Below are 21,460 nucleotides of genomic sequence, written 5' to 3' on the forward strand. Positions count from 1 at the left end.
ATTCATCTTCTAAAGTTCAGTGCCATCTAGCCATCTGGTGTCTCATTAGTTCTGCAAAAGCCCTAGCCTACAAAGAAAAAAAATTACTCACATGGCTAATTTTAAGTATGTGAATTGTAATGATTCAAAGGAGACTGCTCATATTTTTTGAGCCAGGCGTATAGATAACTCTTGCAGAACCAGGCCATAAAATATTTTCAAAAGATTTATTTGGTTAATCATACAAAGTAATTAGCATGAACACTGCAATGTGCTTCACACAGACATGCTAATAGGCCTGTATTACGGTTTTCCATGCATTTCTTTACCAGTTTTTGATCAATCACCTAGGCATCAGATTTTTCACGGTATGAAGAGCAGTGTAAATCAGTATTAATCTGAAGCATGTTGATGGATGTATGCTTTCAGGAGATTTGGAATCAAATGCAAAGTCTTCAGCATTTCTTAATAAGTCATTTTGCTTTCTCTCTCCCTCATGGTGCTAGAGACCCACATACCAGCACAGTCAGTTTACAATCAGCGTGATCAATTTTTTGGTCTTCTTCCTTAAATAGCAGATTTTTTCCCTTAAACTAGTTGTCCTCACTGATATACATAAAACCCCCATCTTATTTGTCTTACAATCTGCACCCAGAATTCATTTTTATCTGTCTAGAAAGGTGTTACTGCAAAGGAGCATCTCTTTTCCATACCCCCTTTTCTGACTATATCTGAGAAACACCTTTCAATTTGTTAATGCACTGCTCAGTAAAGACAACTACCCTATACCAATTTTAGAGTGCCATTATTAACATGTGAACCATTTTGTGAAAGGCATCTTGTTATTGCTATATATCATAAATATCCTTCAAACACCCACACTTTGAACTTGTGACTCATCAGTCTGGCATCTCAAATTCCATTCTGCTAATTACAAAATACTGCTCTTGCTCATTACCACCATAACAATAACACCTAGTTACAAAGAGAATACTGCTTCTCCTGGCAAACCACAATGTCTTGTGTTTCATTGTTTTCTGCCACTTAGTTTATTTAATCAGTTTGCAGACAGTCAGTTTTCCACATGCCGCTACAAAATCCTGAATGTTCTTTTGTAGGCACCCAAATTCAGACTGGGTGATGTGGAATATGCAGGATGAATGTCTCTTGCTATCATTAACTTATGGAGCCTACTCCAGATCAGAAATGCATTTAGCTGTGCATTTTGTTAAGCGATATAGGAGATTATGCATTTTTATCTCTTTCAGTATGGATCAGTGAAACAAAGAGAAATCAGGCATGTTTTCTCAGGACCTGTAGTACATCTGCAGATGCATTTCCTGAAACCCACCAAATGTCTTAACCGCAACACTATTCTCCCTGGAAGGGTAAAGTCTGTAAGCCACTCATTAACTGCTAGAAATATTAATCAGAAAAGGTAGAGGCAAATTCACCTACCTATCTCTAATTGATCTGAGACAGCAGGGAGTAATTCAGGGTTACTTTAGCTGCTTTTATGTTATTTATTTGTTACGTCCATTTTGATACAAGAACTGGCACTTCATTAGCCTGGGAGAGAGGAACATCGCAAAGACAACTCACCCAGGAGAAACCAAGAGGCTGGTCAAACTCTGGAGTTGAACTATGAACAAACGTAAAAAAATCAACAAATACTGCTTCCACTAAAACAAAACCAAAGCACAACATATCCCCAGTGGACTCTTACAAATAAAGAGATTTAAATTCTCACATTATTCTTATTTAATCATAGTCCAGATGAGAAATTATTAATGATAAGGAAGTGTTTGGTCTAAATACCAGTATTAAATCCACTCTGCAGAGTTGGAAGTTTACATAGTTGACTGGCTGTGAAATCAATGTTAGAATGAATGACTTCCACAGGTCAGGGAAGAATTTGCATGTAAACATTCTGACAAAGGAAGAAAGCCACTTTTAGACAGCCTCTAGATTAAAAGCATTGTGAATTCATTTCAGGCTTAACATAACAGTCCTGATGGACCGGCATGCTCTCTGGGATAAGAAAACATAACATCTCCAGAAGGAAGAGACTTCAGTGGAGCCAAGCTAGTTCAAGATCATTTAATTTAAAATCTCCACGTAATTTCCTTTTATTGAAACCATTATTAAGAAATACCCTTCAGCTTATCACATGCGAAGCATAAGCTTCCTTTGGTATTAACTTTGACACTTGGGGGATTATATTAATTTTGGTGATAGTACCTGTTAGTGAGCATTCGATTGCCCTCAGTGCAGAAGGATTTACTCTTGTTATTGATTTGTTGGCAAATATATTGGGTGGAAATCCCCTGGTATTGCTGGTAGCTGTGGATTCCAAATTTTATTGGATTTGTGAGCAATTTTCCTCTGTGTTTAAACTTGTGATCACTTTATAAAAAGAAGAGCCCAAGAGTAAGGTGAAAACCAAATGTTTGTTTTTATTTTGCTGAAGAGGAAAGCTGCCTTGTTTTGCTTTGTTCCTGGTTGTTGATTGCATTAGTCTGGCTTTTTCATGGTTACTCTTGAGACAGAGTACGTTGCTAAGGGAGCCAGCAAGAAAGAAGCCATTACCTCTAATGGGCAAAGGGTCATCAGGGCAAATTTTGTTTCATGCAGAGGATAGAAATCAAACCCGTCTGCTCTTTAGTTGCCGCAAATAAGTGCATGGGCCAGTGTGACTTCTTTTATAGCACTATTTTCCTCCTAAATAGTTTCCCTCAACCTTTTAGGCAGGAGTTAATGAAAGGCAAGAGTAAGCCAGATTTGAATCCTTACCATCCCGACCCTTGAGGCCAGGGTCGTGGGCATCCAGGCAGCTCTCCCCACTCACACACCCCACGGCAGGGAGGCCGTGGGGCCGAGGGGGCGTGCGGAGGGCTGCCCCTCGCCTGCAGGCAGGGCACAGCCGGGGAGCAGGTCCAGGCATCCCTGGGAGCAGGTGGTGGTGACAGTGGGCATCTGGCCTCCCCACTCCCACACTGTGCCTTGGTCTCTGCTCCAGCAATCAATACATTCTTAGTCCTTGTTATCAGGTCCTCGTGAGAGTTACATTGATTTGTCTTTATCTCGTCTTTGCCAAGGTACACTCCCTCTGTCCTTACACACTGAAATTTCTGGTAGAATACCATAGAAGTTTCACAAATAATAAATGCAGATTTGTGCCTATAGGAGACAAAATGTCTCCTCTCTAGCTATTCTTTAAGACCGATTCATAAAACTTGATCAGAATTAACAACAACAACAAAAAAGGAAGTTTAATTAAACCCATATTTGGAAATGTCTAAAAAATAAAGTGTTTCATTATGTTCGCTTATATCCTACAATATTCATCCAATTAAGGTTAGCTCTCAAGTTATTTTTAAGATGTGGCATGAATAAGATAACCTAAGATATCATATGATTGCTCCAACTGAGACATAATAGTTGAAAGTAATTTTTTCCAATAAGATAACAGTGAACAGTGCTATTAATTCACGGTAATGATGCTACTGGGAGAAGTATATGACTTCCACTGCTGAATAATCAACAAAAGTAAATTACCTTTAAGCAACAGAATGTGTATGCATGTCTATGTCTGTGAGTGTAAATGACCTTGAAAGTAAAGAATTCAGAAAAGCAAATTAAATACAGTTTTAAGCATCATAAGAATGGTTTTTTAAATTATGTATTTTGAAATGTAGTCCATGTGAATTCAAGATTCCGCAAGGCAAAATTAATTGTCATTCTCTTCTTACATATTTTAACTAAAACGTACAGATGTGTACTTTTACCTGAAACCTTTCCAAATTTCAGCTTTATCACATGAAGAAATATGGTTCCTGGCACATTTCATTTTTACTTGTAACTGAAAAAAATCAGAAGCAAAACATTAAATTTAATAAATCTGCAGTTTCTTATCCTCTGTCTCTCAGCGCTCACTGTCTCTTTCAAGTCAGCTGTAGTTAAAGAGAAAACATTTATCCCTATTGTGGGCATTTTTGATCAGCTTTTTCAAGCTGATTTTTATATATCAACTTCTTAAAATAGGGAATTATTTATTTAGCTGCATGTAACTATTACCTTGATTTTTTTTCTTTCTTTTCTACTCTTCCCACCTTTCTAAAGCCACCTGCTTTTCACTTCCAGTACATCTTTGTTATTTAATCAGGTGTGCATAATTTACACTTTTACCTGTTCAGACTTCATGTGTTAGTTCAAACACCTGTCACCTTTGAAAAAAAAAAAAAATTAACCTTTTTTTGCAGTCCATTTTTTGCATTTTTTCATATAGAGATAATCCACTCACTTCCCCTTACTCTATGCTTCTTGGTTTCTTGCTTTCCTTACAGTCCTTTGTGTTGCTTCCACTTGCAGTCCCTCTCACCAGATTAGTAGCTTTACAGCAGCCATATATTTTTTTTCTCTATTAAACAGTCTTCAATACATTAAATGTGGTGTTATGTGGAGAGAAGCTGTCGTGTTGTGATGCTGATTGACACAGAATTTTACAGAAAAGAAAACAAAAACAACTTTTGAAGACTCTGTATTTTTTAGTTTGGAGTGCTTTAATCTTCATAGCTGGAAAGCTGGAAATACCTAATTAAGTGTCAATTATTTAATTTAAGAATATCCTCCAATAATTTTTTGTTTGTTTCTTTTAAGATGGTAATTTTCCTATGAAAATGTGAATAGAGATACATAAAGCAGAATCACGGACTTATTGAAATCTTGAGTTTTATCTTGACTTGAAAGGAACCAGTACTTCTCCAATAGTTTATGTGCTGTGAATGTTCTGTGTATGAATATATATAAGCAGAGTAATTTTGTACATAACCTCAGAGTGGCCATTATGAAATTATTATATTGTATTGGTGTACAAGTATTATTGACAACTATTTTTAAGCAGAATTTAGGATAGCAGAGATATGCACATCAAGGGACATGTGAATTCCATAATATTTCTACTGTCTAAAAGTGAAACTGGAATGATGATAAATGTATGAGATATAATTAGAAGCAAATTAGAGACAGATTAGCATGGCCCTTCTAACCACGATTTATTTTAAGAAAATGAAATCTTAAAAGCATGGTAGCATAAAACATACTGATGTACTACAACCTTTCAGTATTTCAGGCAATACTGAAAATTGAAGCATTGCTACAACAAACTACTGTGTTGTAAGTTTTGAAAGCCTTACTATGCCAAGTAATCTGCATGTCATAAATTGTAGTTTACAATGCTTTCTGTGTACGTATTTGGAAGAAAATGGACTTTGATTTAGCCATACCCAAAAGGGTACCTTAGATTTATGACGAATATATACAGAAAAGTATTAAACCTGTCAGAAAATTTCCAGCCCTTCAAAATAGTGTACAAATATTCACAGAATTCTGGAAGCCAGTGGATATATAGAGGGCAAATCATAAGAATTTTTTTTTTTCCTACACTTCTCCTAAAGTATGTTTATTTAAAGCCTGGAATATAGATTTAAAAAAAATATATAGGTTTTATATATATGATTTACATAAAAGATACAAAATTATATATATTATATATAAAGTTAGAGATTTAGATATAAAGATAAATAGTTTTCGATATATAGGCTAGATATTTAGATTTTTTTAAAGATCAGATCAATGATATAGGAAATATCAATTGAGATCTGTTGGAAAATGAAACACTTAGTGTGTTTCAGAATGAAAATGTAGCTTCTGATCTACTTCAGCTTTTTTGGAAAAAAATGCATGTTAAAAATATATGACTAAATAAAGTAATATGTTAATAATAACAGAGAGACTTTTTATGAAAATTTTTGGAACTATCTAACAATTAATTTCATGAGTTTAATTCCATTTTGGAACAAAAAGTCTTTGAAAGCATAAATTCCCCTGCAGAATAGACACTCTGGATCAACTAATAACTTTCTGCCTGTGAATATAAACATATTCTCAAACTGATTTGCAATGGAAATAATAGACAGGTAGAGGTTTATTTAAAAACTGGGTAGTGAAAGCTAAGCTCCTAGTAACCAGGATGAGATTTTCAGTGTCAAAATGATTTGGGGATATCTAAGATACCTAATACCTAAGATACCAAAGTAGTATTTCTGAATTTTGGGGAAATTCCTAAGATGCACTGTCCTAAATTTGAGATAGTTTAGAAAATGGAACCATCTAAATTTATGTTTGTATTTTCAAAGATGTGAAGCACCTCAGCATCATTGCTAACTTTACTGTTGCTCAAAACATTTACTTTTTTGGCTCTCCCTTATACAGCCAGATGAACGAATCTCTTTCAAGTCAACAAGTCAACACAGACCTGCTTTTAATGCAATATTTGGTGTTTTGAGCAAATATTCTGCATGGATTTTTTCCATAACTATCATTCTATCAGGTAGTGGTCCTGCTAATTCTGTAATAATAATAATAATAATAATAATAATAATAATAATAATAATAATAATAATAATAATAATATGGCTTAGGAAGACAGAAAATATTTAATTTTTTGCCACAGAAAATAATGTAGTTTAGAAGGGAATGTGGAATGACCTAGACTACCCCCAGATCCATAAGGAAACTCTTTTGTAAGTTATAAACTTCTAATTTGCTTTCCTTGGCATAGTTAATACATACCCTATAGCGAACAACATCCACCAGTGTATTCAACACCAAGTGATCGTAACCTGTTAATTCCTCATTCATTTCAAACTGCTACAGTACATGAGAGTTCAAATGCATCTGATGGTGCAAGTAGGATTTTCATGTGATTTCCACACAGCAGAAATAATAGATGAATGAAAATCTGTGCCATGCAAATTCTTTCCTGGAATGGCAGATGAGTTTCTGACCTAGTTACTAGGTAGGGGTGATCACCACAGTATTGATGATATATGCTTTTTCTGAAGATGTGATAATTAAGGAGCATAATGCTTCAGGCATAGAGTCAAAATTTCAGGGACTGATTAAAATTGGTGGACATTCCTATTATTTTTTAATTCCTTGACAATACTACAAATTGGCATCTTAAAAAAAAAAAAAAAACTTCAGAGTGCTTTACTTATGTTTGTCAGGAGGTCTACTTAATTAATTTTAATTACCTCTATCTGTAAAAAGTCAGAGCCAAAAAGGCCTGAGAGCTTAGTGGGCAGTCATCTAAAGGGACAGTTAAATATTAAGCTAAAACTATCAGTGTCTCCAGATACATTTGCCTTTGACTTTGCTATCTCCATCTTCAGTTTAAAATTAATGTAATCTCACTAGGAGAGTGATTTAAGCATGAGAAGAACTTTACATATTTTTGTATGTTGATCTGATTATAGTTAGATGTTCCAGAAAAGACAGACAGTCAGAAAAATATATTCACATAGTAAGTTATTTATGAAAAGTTGGAAAAGGAATTTCATTTACTTTTCCTAGTAATGAGCAGATAATTCATGCTCAACAATTTCTTTGATTCATATAGTCTATTTGTGCTCAAGAAATATTCATAAGGAGGTAGGGATTTTTCTCAGATTTATTCAATATTGAATGTATTCTCCAATTTTTTAAAATTACTTCCTCTTCAGTGTGATCTCCAGTTCATGTTGTTTTGTTTAGCTGTGAGCCGCCAAACAGTGCTCTGGGCTTTTTTCCGACCCACTCACTCATTAGGTGATCATCCACAAATTTCAGATTAGAGCACTGGAATGGTCTTTTGGCAAAAGTTCCAGGAAAGGGCATCAGCAAGCTGTCAGTTAGAAACAAGGACAGAAGGACTGCAAACTTCAGCTAAAGAAAAATCATTCGCAAACACTTGTGAACAATTATATCATTAGCCACTTTCTTCTAATCTTACCTGATTATACCATACATTAACATAAGGCTTAAGCTATTTGCAGACTATGTTCAATATTTAATGTTGTGTGTGAAAACAAACACTCAGCTTTCAGCTCTGAAAACAAATGAGGGATATCCAGAAATATTTTATGTCCCATCCTTATAAAGAAAGAGTAGGTAAGAAAAGATGACTATATCAGTACAGGAACAGCACTTTGTGCAGTGGGAGTCTGTAGGCAGCATGGTGTTGAACTGTACAACAGATTTCTAGGACACTTCACAATAAAGTGAGAAGAAGAATGGATTTTGATATACATACATTGTCTGCGAAAATCTAGGGAGCATTTTTGCTGATGCTCTTTGTAATCTTCCAGTTAAAAGGGTCTGGTTCAGGACAAGGTAAAAATAACTGCTAATGGCCAATTCAGGTGAATGAGAAGGAAAGGCATGCATATGTATCATCTTCTCAATCCCATCACAGGGTCACATTAACACATTTAGGGAGTTGAAGGCAGAAGTTTTTAAGTCTGTCACCAGTCAGATATAGCCCCATTCACTACAACCCTTTGAGCTCTGCCATTCAGCCAGTTCTTCATCCACCACTCTGTGAACCCACTCATCCCACAGCTGGACAATTTGTCCAGAAGGATGCTGTGAGGGACAGTATCAAAAACCTTACTAAAATCCAGAAAAACTACATCTGCTGCCCTCCCTTCTTCCATAAGGTGGGTTACCTTATCATAGAAGGATAGCAAATTAGTTAAACAGGACTTTCCTTTTGTGAACCCATGTTGACTGTTCCTGGTGACTGCATTATTCTTTAAATTACTTTCAGTAGTACTCAGTATAATCTGCTCCATAATTTTTCCAAGAACTGAGGTTAGACTAACAGGAAAGCTAGAGCATTTGTATGACAGCAGCTCTTCTTAAGCTACTCTGCCATCCTTCTTCTCTACTTTCCATCCTCACTCATGGCCACGTGCCCTCCCCCTCTCTCCCATAAGCACAGGGTGAGGGAGACCTATCAATTCAGACATGAAAATGGATTGTGACTTTGCCTGATTCACGTCTTATTTGCAGGTCTTGTCAGTGTCTTAAAAGTTTTTTAATTTGACCAATTAAGACTCTGGTTAGAGGAAAAGTTAACCCTGTGTCATAGCTGTTAGTGTGCATAGAGCCATATGCAAGGCAGAAAGAAAAATTCTGGCTTCTATGGCTGTGAAGGCAGGGCAGCGATTACTCAATGAGGTCAATGTCTTTCAGAGGGCATCTTGCTTCATGCAGTGTGTGTGCGTGCACACTTGTGCACGCACACACGTCTACATGTGAAAAATAGTCAGAGATGGATTACCAGGGCTTTCCAAGATTTATGTACAAGTGATGTTTCTATTCAGATATTAAGGCCTTAAAGCTTCATCACTGGTTGGAATTTAATTTTTTTTTTTTTTTAATGCACTATCAACCTGAGAAGTAGCAAAAGTGGTAATGTACTTGGGGTCCATTATTTCTCTGCTTTGTTTTTTATGGAACCTTGTGAAATAAAATACTTGAAGAAATTTCATACAGGCTAACAAGCTGAAGCTCTGAGACCTTGAATGGTTGGCTGAAAAAAAATCATTATGAGGTTTTATCTAAAGTCTGTTGAAGTTGACAGTTGCATAGTAACAACAAGGAATTGTAGTGTGTTTCAGCTGTGTCCCAGGAAGACCCCTGTCTGAAGCAGTGACTCAGAGACTATCGATGGACTGCTGGTATGATGGAAATGCGTGTCAAAGTATAAGTCAGTAAGACATGAGAGCCTTGAGGACCTAAACAGCTGAAAAGAAAATGTTTTCCCTAAATCCAAGCCACTATGTAGTTTTAACAATGGTTTGCAACTTGCTGGATAAATCTAGATGTGAAAATGAGATTTAGAGGATCGTTTTTGGCACCCAAACTGATACTTGGGTTTTCTAAGTTTGCCTGAATCCTGGTTGGCCCATGAACTGGCTCAAAATTCTCCCCCCTCCTACCATCATACATAATATATTGCTTGCTGAAAAAATAGCATTGGGTGAGGTTTTTGTATTTTAATCTACAAATTGTACATGCGAATCCATAAGAACTAAGGTGCAAGAACAATTCTAAATGGTAAAGCAAAAGGTTGTCTTTTTTCACATTTTTCAAATTGTCTTTTTTGCCTATGGAATAAAGTCAAACTCATTCACAGAAATTAGTTTTTTACTAAAAAGCTGCAGAATCTTTAAAACGAATGGTCCTTGATTACATGCCTATCTAATATGTGGGGGTTTTTAATATAAACTGCCTTCAGTGATTTGCACTTTGGCCTTGCCTATTGAAACAAAAGTATACTACGGAAGAATCCAGAAGAAGCCAGTATTAGTAATGGATGCTTTTATTATTTTAAAGCAATTTCAATCTCATTTTTGGTTGGGCAAGTACTTATATGGAACTGAAAGGGCTTTTATACAGAGATATGGTACATAATTTGTTTTGCATGCTCATTTGGAGTTCTAAAAGAAACTTTTTGGGTCCTGAGCTGAAAAAGTCTTCCTAAGCAAATAAAGCTATAATAGTGATCTAACATATGCCTTCAGCCATCTGTGCTTTGCTGGCTTATAAAATTTCTATGAGAGTTTGTTTTGATGATGTAAGCAGCATTTTCTCATGTTTTCTATGCATGAAAATACAGACAAATGCAGGGATATTACAGTGCCATTCCATAAATGCAATATTGTCAGTAACCTGTTTTCCGTAGGAAGCAATGCTATACTGTCACTCCATATCCTCTCCACTACTTATAAACCAATAGGGCCAAGCCTTCGGAAAAAAAAAGAAATTAACCTTCTCTCTTATTCATATGGATTGCCTTTTTCCTCACTTTTCTTCTGTTAAAGCAAATATTATCAATAAACATTTTGTAAGTCTGATGTTCATGTTTAACAAAAACTAGAAAGATCTTAGAGAGCTAATCTGTCATAGAACAGAATTAATGTGATTAATGTGAATTTCTAGAACTAAAACTTCCTCCTGAAAAGAGATACTATGTTTCTTCTACAGAAAGAAGAGTAAGAGGTCTTTAACGTTAAAATTATCTGAACTTTAAACATGCTAAACATATATAAAGCCTTAGTGTAAATATGAAGTGATTGAATTTTTGTTTTATTAAACTGGGTGGTAAAACCACCATAGCAGATTTTTCTGTAAAGTTTCTAGCTCAATCATTAAGATTGAGCTTAAAAGTGTCCATGCTCTTAAGAACTTCTCTGCTAAATGTAAGCTTCCATTCTTCTGATTTAGCAATTCAGCTGAATACTTATAAACACAAAAGTAGCCCCTAGAGAGCTCTGTCTGAAGTGTTCTCTGGACTATGCATTTTGCAAACATGCGTTAAACTTCTGAAGCTGGCATATCTTTGAAGGGCTGTTCAGTGTAAGTACTGGGTGTTCAGAGAGCTGGGAAATCTGCTCACTTACTCATCTGTCTTTTACTCTTCTGGTCAGTATTTCAACAACATGGTGATAAATTAAATTTACAGAGCCATATTTTCTTTTATAAAATTAGAATGTTTGCTTACTAGATCACTTACCATGCAAAAATGTTGAAATTATGAGATAATTTCCTATTGACTTTATAGGTGTAACAAAAATCAGACAATTTCTGCCTTCACCAAGTGTGCTGATGTTACAGCTTTGGCTGAACCTCTTTTTAAAGTCTCCTCTGTGGGTTTTGAAAAGTCATCTCTCTTATTGTTGGTTTCCTATTTTTTCTCAAAAGGAAGGCAAGAAAACCAGAGAAAGATATACAAATATAAGGGAAAATGAGAAGTTGAACTCTAGTGAAGTCCCCACAGCATCTTCATTTCCCCCCAGTATGGATTTATTTCAGGTAATATGGGAGAAGCAGGGAAGGTGAGAGGAATAGAACCCTAGAACTGTTCTCATGTATGTATTTTATTTTTAAATTGTGACATTAAATGTACTATCCAGAGGTTGCTAAAAAATTGACCACATCTGCCTGCTCATTATCTATTACTCTCCCTCTTTTTAGTTCTAGCAATCTTATATCATTCTGATTTTGTACGGGGAAAAAACAAAACAGTACTGTTAAAAGTTTTTAAATACTCTGGAGTAGAAAGGCACAAGCTGGGGAGATATTCCAAATATTGAAATTCCAGCAAATTAAACAGAGAGTGATTTTAACAGGGCATTGGAAAGGGATTGTTGAATTTGGAGCAGAATGGTGACTCCACACTTACACTGAATGCAGCCAATACAGCATATTTGACTGGAGCCTCGTACACAACATAGCCTTTCTTTTGCTAGGAAAACTTTCAAAAATTCAATCATCTTTAAAAAGCAGAAAATAGATTTGGCTACCAGGGGAAAAGAGTATGAAGCCTTGCAGAGATTTTGCAGTCTCATAGAAAAGATGAAAAAAGGGTCTACGAGAGAGATCTAGAGATGTAGATGAGATTCAGCCAGGTTTTGCTAAAATGATTGTGGTAAACAAATCTACAGAAACATGTTCAGAAGACATCTTTAGCAGATAATGTTTCAGCTGTAAACCACTTACTATGAACAGTTCAGGTTCTTGTTGCTGATTGCTGTCTTCAAAAGCTTTCAGTGTCTTAGCTCTATTGGTTTTGGACTGTTAGATCTTGTCTATATAGAAAGTTACTGCAAGGTAAACATAAAGATATGATACGGTAGTACAGTGGGCTTTTCTGCATTAATTTCCTTTATAGGCTACCTGTGGGAAAAAAGCACAAGGTAACCAGTTCCACTTTCAGTGCTAGCCAATGAGGAGTAGCTGTTGCATGTTGAATGTGCAAAACAGCCTTCTTCCATTCCCTAATGCCCACATCTGTGTTACTTTGTGTAACTTAGGACAGTCTTGTGGCCCTAGCGTTATTCTAATTTTCTGTTGGTGCTATGAAGCAGCAAATAGTGATGTATCTTAGTAACTCAGCCCCCTCTACCAATGCCGCTACAACAGAAACCCCAGTTTAGATTTTGGATGGCTTGATTTTTATTTTCTCCATGCTACATTAGCCATTCTTTACATCTGCTCATCCTGTTTACTGTAGGGTAGTCAGAGCAGATTATGGGATGCGTCACGGTTCCCAGAAGTACTCTTTGCAAAAGACAATTCTTCCCAAAGCAACAATACAACATTAGGCAATGGGTACATTCTGAAATCACTTCCAGATATATGCCTTGCTGGAAATCTTCCCTGGATACTGGCTTTTTCAGATATGCCAAGGCTTAAAGCTTTTATCTCCTTGAGTTCCATGCCACCTGAAGAGTATGCACATAAAGGAACACACACAAATACAAATACACACCCATCTATTTTTCAGCTAGTGTGTTGGAACCTCCAGAGGACGAAAGCCACTCAAAAGAAAAGACAATTTTACCCTTCTGGTCTCCCTCTACTCTGTCCTGCTTTTTTTGTTCAAGGTCAAGTGTCCTCTGCCACCGCTCAAAACAGACACAAAAATAAAACCTGTGCTTCTTGCCTCTGTAGAAGCCCTGTTGCTCTTTAATGGCAAATAAAAATGGTAACAAAAAAGTTTGTTGCTGTAGTAAGGATTCTTTAGCCTGAAACATTGTGGAGGAGTAATCTGGATTATATTTAAGACAGGATAAAAAAACGGAAAGGCTAGAAACCTTTGTGTTTAGAGGCACAAATCAGCTACTGTTTTACCTAACTAAACAGTTCCTCATATCTAAAGACATTATCCTATAATTTTCCCTTACATACTTTTCTTGTACTCTCCATAGAAGCTTGTCACTGTCAAAGACGGAATGTCGGGCAAGATACGTGGTGCTTCTGCTCTGGCACAACAGATCCAGTGCTCAAATTCAAGGTGACGTATGGCACAGCTGTTGTCCTTCGGTCCTGTAGCCTGTTCCCTCTGTCATCTTCTGGTAAGGTATGGCAGAGTGACAAGTCACCTAGATGTATTTGATGTGAAATGAAATATGTTGCTTTTTGTTGCTTCTGTTTATTAATTTTTTATTTTAATGGCATGTCATCCTAAATTATATACTTGAAAATACTTTTGAACCAGGGAGCGTATTAGTCTACAGGTCACTTCATTATTTATTTATGCTTTCTTCCCACACTCTCATGCTATCAAAAGTGAGGCAAAGAGATTCTGATTTTTAAGAGAGCTAAGTAATGTCACAGTACAGAGTGAATGAAATCATAATATCATATATGATTTTATTATTTGGTGTGTCTCCTACTGTTTTTTGAAGACATATATATACAGTCTGGCCCACAGTGTGTTTCCAGTTAGCACAGGAAAATACTAAAATTTCTGCTAAATCCTTTCCTGTTCCAACCTTCCAGATCTCCACTGCTTTAGTGGACCTTTTTGCATCCTGACCTGTAGCAGATATGGCCTGTTATGAGAAATCATGAAAGGTTGTTTTTAAGTACCAAGGCCATGTAGTTTTCCATACACTTGATACTAGGGGTTTGATGTCCTCAGCCTGCTGCATCCATATCCTTTATCCCTATTTCACTGCATGCAATTTGAGAATTTGAGTTGGAAGGTAGCTAAGACAGTTCTTTGCCTAACCACCTGTAAAAGCAGAATTCCCAGTAGGAAATGCAAGCTTGTAACTAGGTGTGAATACCTAACCTAAATGCTGGATATACAGGAGAAAATTTGATTGCTAATACTTGTGTGGGGAACTGTTACTTGTTTCTCAAGAAAACCTGAACTATGACAGAGAAGTGAGATTGAGATCAATGTGAAGTTTTTGCTGTCATGAGGACTAGATATTAATGGCTACTGATGATAATTATGCAAAATAATCTAGGCTAAAGATCCTGCCGGAGCTGTATGTCCACAATGCCATACTGTTTAGGCAATCAGCGAGTAGAAAAGGTGGATGCATCTGCCACTTTATATCAACTCCTTGAATAGAATTCTAGCTACAAGAGTGAGGCTGTGCAATTCAAGATATGAGACAGGTGAGACCTACAGAAATAAGTAGGGTGAGATACTTGCTGTTGGTTATTTTGAAATTAGTTGTGTGTAATACACTAAGTATCTCATTGTCCAATGAGATTTTGGTTTTAAATAGTTTGGTTTAACACATATTCTTGGGAGTTGCTATTTTCTGGAAATTCTGTAACTTTTCCATGGGGGTTGTGCTCAGTTCCAGATCCAGTAGAAACGGGCATACTTGGGGCTAAGAACTGCACTCTTACATTAATGTCAATAGCAGCTGTGCATGAGCATCCAAGGACAAACTTCTTTTCCTCAGGGTATGTTTTACTTTGATGTTCCTAAAGTGTATAATCCTTTAAAGTTAATGGGAGTTACATGCTATAGTATGCATCAAGGAAAAAGATATACCCTGCAGTTAAATATAAAAACATTCCTCTTCACAGACCAGTACAGGGCACTGTGTTCATGTTGCTAAAAAACATACCTTGAATGAGGCTCTGAACTAGTGATTTGTGTAATTATTTGCATCTGTCAGTATAAACAGAAATAGATACGTTGAGTTTGTCATGGCAATCAGTGGACTAACAAGTTCTTACTGCTCCATGACAAATCTTTAGCATGGTAAATCAGCAGTTCTGCAGCCTGAAGCTGCCAGCTCCCTAGCAGAATGCTGTCTGAGACAGGGACTAAAACAGCAAGTGTTGACCTGCTGCAAGTGATTTCCTTCTTGATTCTGGAGGCATGTGGTTGTCTAGGAGTCCTCTTGCCACTATACAGTGTGCAGACAAGACTAGATCTTTTATTTTTATATCATTATATATATCACTGGAATAGAATTTCTTAATAAATTTTCATCATTCTTTTTAGCACTGCATAAGCATACATGTGTGTGTTTATGCACATTTCCTAATGAGTTCATATGTCTTTGGCTGGCTGTAAAACCATCTAGTTCTTACTCTCATTACTGTGAAGCTCGCCACCTATCTTCTTTGTGCTGCTCTTGCAAAAGCATTTTGGTTTGGTGTGATTCTTTGCTTTGTTATAAGAGACAATATCAATAACTATCTAATAACATAACCAAGCAGTGCCCCAGAAATGACAATACGATATTTACCCTTGAGTATAGAGTACCATTTTATCTGATTGCTCAGAATGACACCTTTTGCATGCACCATATTTTATATTGATGAAGCAATGCCACAGCAGTTCCTGCATCTGCTCCACTGCCTGCAAGTGGTTGTAATTATTAACGTGATAGCTAATCAACAAAAATAGCTGCCAGACAGTATTTAATGGCCTCAAATTTCTCTTCTCCAGAAACTGAGGACATGAAAGAGTAAATGAGTGTGCAATATGTTCACTGTTTGCAATATGTTCATTCTTATCTCTTACGCGTTTTGTGTTGAAATCCAGCAGCATTGTTCCTCTGGAGTCTGAGCCACAATACTGAACAAGAACCTGTTGTACAGTACTTGTTAAAAGGGGAACTAAAACAAACCCTGTGGATACTGCTAACTTGTGATTATCTTCCTTGAAAATGTCCATCTCGCACTGTAGTTGTAAACAAGTGGTATGCATGCTGACTGCTATGAATGGCCATAACACTATTGTTTCAGTTGAGTAAGCTTTATATTTAAACAGTATTGCCATCTTGTGGTTCTGACAAGTTCTATCATTCAGTTTCTTTTTGCAACTCCTTTTTTCTTTACTGTGTTGGCAAGAATTCCTGCAATACCAGGGCACATATACCAGAATTGGTATACCCCAGTTGCAAAACATTCACAGAAAAAAATTAAAAGTGTATATCTGAATGTCATAAACTATTTAATCAGTATTTCAACAAGGTAATTTTATCTCCTTCCACTGAAAGGGAGTAGATAGTTAAGGTTTTTATTAGAAGGGTCATTGTGAGACACCTGATTGTACAAGCTGCCTTATTATTGCCCACTTTTGAAATGCAGTTTGTTCCAGACACATATCCTTCAGCAAGTGTCTGGACACTTTATCTGTGGCTCCTGGACCACTGATAGTCCACAAGATCATCCACAGTCCAAAAAGAGACCTGCACTATCTCAAGAGTGCTTTTATTTCAAAAATTAATGATAAGGGCTCAGAAAAATGTTCTGAATTCAGTGGCAGAAGTCCTTTTTTTTTTTTTTTCTTTCTCTCAAAAAATTACTGTTTTCTGTGATTGTGCAGTGCTAGTATTAAGGGACCATGCTCTGACTCACTTGTGGGCAATATTAATCAATAACAATGTACCACTGTCACTGGCCTCAGAGGACACCCTGTCAGAGTTCAAGACATGCAGCCCATTTGGCAATGGACAGGACTGCTCAGTACTTCAAGGAATGAATGCAATTAGCCCCTTGGTCCAGAACACTGCAGATACAATGCCTTTGTCACCTTTGGTGACAGGAAAGGCTCAAGCCTTTTTACTGCATCAGTCATTTGTCAGATAACTCAAGAGCTCTGCCATGTCAGATGAGTTGCTGAGCACCTGATGTTACATGGTCCCACTGAAAGAAAGAGGCTGTGACTTCTGCTGGTGCTTAAGAGACAGGCAGGATTTTTTTCTCTCTTCTCTATGAAAAATGTCAAGCTGCTTATTGTCTGCTCAAACTTCTGTAGAAAATAGCAAGTCTCATATCAGAACTACTTATATTCTTCTTATTAAATCTTCTGGTGACCCCAAGAGAGTGCCACACATCATGCCCAGTGCCTGGGCTTTCCATATCTGAAGCCAAGGCCCTGTAAACAAGCAATGGTTTCTCTGGGGCTTTGCTCTTTTCCACTTGTCTTAGAATTGTTCTACCTGGTATAAAATCAGTAGTTTTCTATATTCTGGATTTGAGGTCCTGTAGAAATCTGCCAAATACTGAGCAGGTACTGCTGAAAATCCCACCTATGTAAAATACTGTATAGTGTACATGAACTCATGTACTTGCTGTTTTTCTTTCAGGACACTCTTTCAGGCTGAGCCTATGAACAAGGATTTCTTGGTTTTCAGGTGAATTCCAGGGACACCACTTTGTCAGGGAGGGAAGGTTATTAACAAAGAGCTTTTCTTCATAAACCAAGGATTTATGACAAACTTCCTCCATATTAAAGCCTAACAAAGCTGTACATGTCTGTGAAGTATTTTGCTTTTGATGAATCAGTATCTTCTCATCAAAAATCCCCAGAGCCTCAGAAATCAGGCAATTCTTGAGTTACAGTATGATGTGTGAAGAGATAAGCATATTTGGCATCTATGCACTTCACAAAATCATGCTTTAAGAATCTATTCTGAATATTTTGTATTGCTAGTAAAAGTCAACACACATCCCACATCTCCCCAACAAGCACCAGGAGTCTACAGCAAGTGCTGTCATACAGTGGTTACCTCCCCGGCTGTATTACAAATCCTACGCCATACTGATAGTCACTTTACTCTCACCATGTTGATTTTTGGTTAAACTGTTCCAAGTTGAAGTATTCTGGTTTAACTTTCCTGGTGATGAATCTAAAAAGATGAGTTTGTGAAAGTAGTATCTTCAGACTGGAAAGTCCCAAAATGAGTAGCTTTCTAATGGAAGCAAGCTAAACACAAACAACAGGATCTGTATTTATGCATGAGTTTCAGGGCTGAGTTATAATACTTATTGACATCCATTTTTTGTGCTTGAGCAGTGAGCACTGCTAGAGGACCTGTGCTAATAGTTCCTGTTTTTACTCTTAAGATAAGCAACCTATCATGAAAATACCATTTTGATTGGTAAGAAACTTTCTCTCTGTAATAAGCCATAAAGCAAATATGTGAAAATAAATTGAGATTTTAACAGTCTTTATGTGTTCTGAAGGATAAAAATAAAAGACATTCTTTCACTGCAGTGATACTAGAAAATGAAGAGTTTCAGTACATGCTACACATGATGTACTGCACATCCTTTACACCTAGAATCAGATTGGGGAGATAAAGGATGAGGATTACATTTATTTATGCATGAATACAGCGAACATCTGCCAAAAATCTATCTAGTTATTTTAATTCTCCATTTCAACAAAGTTGACCATCTGCTCTGTCATCAGCAAAGATCTTGTTCTCAAAGATAAATCAAAAGATCACCTGTCTTGTGCACCTTGTTCTCACTTAACAGAAACAAAATTTTAATGGTAGCCATCTGTAGGTATGATGGTGACCTGAAGCAGGTACATACTCATTGCATCAAAATTAGCAGCTGGAGTTGTAGTAAGCAGAATGACAATTAAAATGTTTAGACTCTATCAATAACCAAAAGGCATGAAATTAGGTGTATCGCTTAAAAGAGACACTCTGTATAATTGTAACACAAAGAATCTTCAGACACCTATAAAATCCAGTGACACAGAAATTAAAATATACAAACTTTCCTTAAGGTGATGCTAAAATCTTCAATAAAGCTGTTGGACTTGTATTCTCTTTATATTTCAGGGTACACAATAACACAGAAAGATTCTATCGCTGCATAAATATAAAATATAATACAACTAATTGCCAAATTAGTGTTTAATATGAGAAACTGAGTTTTGTAATGTTCTGATTTTTAATAGAATTGCTCAAACTGCAGAATAGTATATTCCATTTTTTGCCTTCTTTTCTTGTTATCCTCCCTGCCAAAATCAGGGAATACAAGAAGTAGGTGTTAGAACCTTTACATTACTTCAGTGCTCACTAACAGAAAAGAAAAATATTAGAGAAGAGGATATTATCATATCATTTGAGTTAGTTAATGGGCTTGCACAGCCATCACTGGCCTTGCAGAATTTTATTGTGTTAGTTTTAACAAGAAGGTGGAAGCTTTGCAGGACCATAAAGACTTCAATAAAGTGTTAGTTTCTCATAAGAGGAAATCTGCCAGTACCAGTAATCATTAGGGACTGACTCCCCCCGGCTCAGTCTGCCTGAGGAGCTACGTTAGCAAGAAACTCCATGTGTTATTGCAGCACTGGCCAGCTGAACTTGGGCCTCCGGACTGCTGCCAATATTTACAATGGTTTTCTCTAATTGAAGCTGCAGATAACAGTACATAGTTGATGCTCAGCACTTAGCAAAAAGGCAGCATTTATGCTATGTGCTTATTTGCAATTGACAAGAACTGTTTTGTCCAGCATCAGAGTGAACTTGTTTCTGTGCGCTAAGTAGAGCACTATCAGCAAAAATTACATTACTTCATCAATCTCTCTCAACACCAATTAGTGGTTATTTTCCAGAACAGTCCAATTTAGATTAAGCTAAACTATTACGTTATTGGTACTTACATTATCTTGATGATCATGATCCAGCTTCTTTAATTAGGCACATCAGCATGTCTATGTAAGATTCCTTTTTTGTAGTCTTCTCAAATTTTTTTGTTAGAGACTCATTAGCCTTACTGACACATCACTTTGTGTTCCAAGAAACACCTAGCAATCGGGCTTTATTTCTGAATTACACATGATCTTTTTGAAATATTTTTGTATTCGAACAACAATAATAAGGATTGCATTCAGAGTAGAGATGATCTGAAATAAAAAAAAATCTAGTTATGTTTTACTGCATGCAAACTTAAGCTGTAGATTAGCAGACGTAACAAGACTAAAGCATTATATTTACTCATGATGAAAGAAATTTTTTTTCTTGTATGAATTTACCATGTCTCTTTCAAAATACTCCTCACCACAGCACATTCACCAGTTCTGCCTGCAGGATGAGCTTTGCTGGGCACAGGGAGGCCACGTGGAGCCCACCCCGTGGTACCTGCACAAGGCAGGAAGGGCAGGGCTGGCCAGGCAAGCGGCCGCAGCCACCACCACAGCCTGGGATGGCCAGGCAGGTCCTCGGTGGGGTGGCCGAGGCAAGCAGCTGAGCTGGCCAGTTGGGGTGCGGCTCATCGAGGCGCAGGGCGGCCAGGGCATGGCTGGGACACAGGTCAGGCAGGGAGTGAGCTTCAGGCTGTCCTGACCTGCTCCACGTGGGGTCCTCCACAGGCTGCAGGGCGGACGTTTGCTCCACCACAGTCCTCTCCACAGGCTGAAGGAGAATCTCTGCTCCGGCACCTGGGACACCTCCTCCTCCCCTTTCTTCTTCATCTCTTACCTTGGTGGCCACAGGGCTGTTCCTCACACGCTTTTACTCATTCCTCTTCCTGTACAGCACATTTGTCCTTCCTTAAATATGCTTTCACAGAGGTGTCACCAGTTTTCACTTTGGGGCACAGCTGTGCCCTGCAGTGGAGCTGTTGTGGAGCTGGCTGTGCCCAGCACTGGGCAGTCTCTGGCCTTGTCTCACAGAGGCCACCCCTGCTGCCAGCAACTCCCTCGCTTGACAGAGTCCTTTTAAGTGATATATCCTAAAATGCACACTTTAGGGCTTTGCTTTCCTGTCCATGATAACAACTTCTTTGTTTTAATATTTAGGTTTGCCAAGTCATGTTACTGACTGCCTCCAGAGACCAAAGGATAGCAGAACCAGTATTTAGCTTTAAAGAGTTTCAGGCCAGCCACATTTTCAAACACCAAATAAGGATGACTGCTTAGTAATGCATGTGAAATAAGGACGTTGACTGACTGTCATCATAAACTGTTGCAGGGGCAGTTACTCACATGAGGTTAAGCTGGTAAGGCACAATGCTCAGGACCAGTGGAGGTGTTTTCGACTGGAATTCCTTGGTGCGAGACAGATGATGAAAGACCATC

This window comes from Tyto alba, unplaced genomic scaffold (assembly GCF_018691265.1).
Source record: "Tyto alba isolate M040663 unplaced genomic scaffold, T.alba_DEE_v4.0 Super-Scaffold_1000006, whole genome shotgun sequence".
NCBI lineage: Eukaryota > Metazoa > Chordata > Aves > Strigiformes > Tytonidae > Tyto > Tyto alba.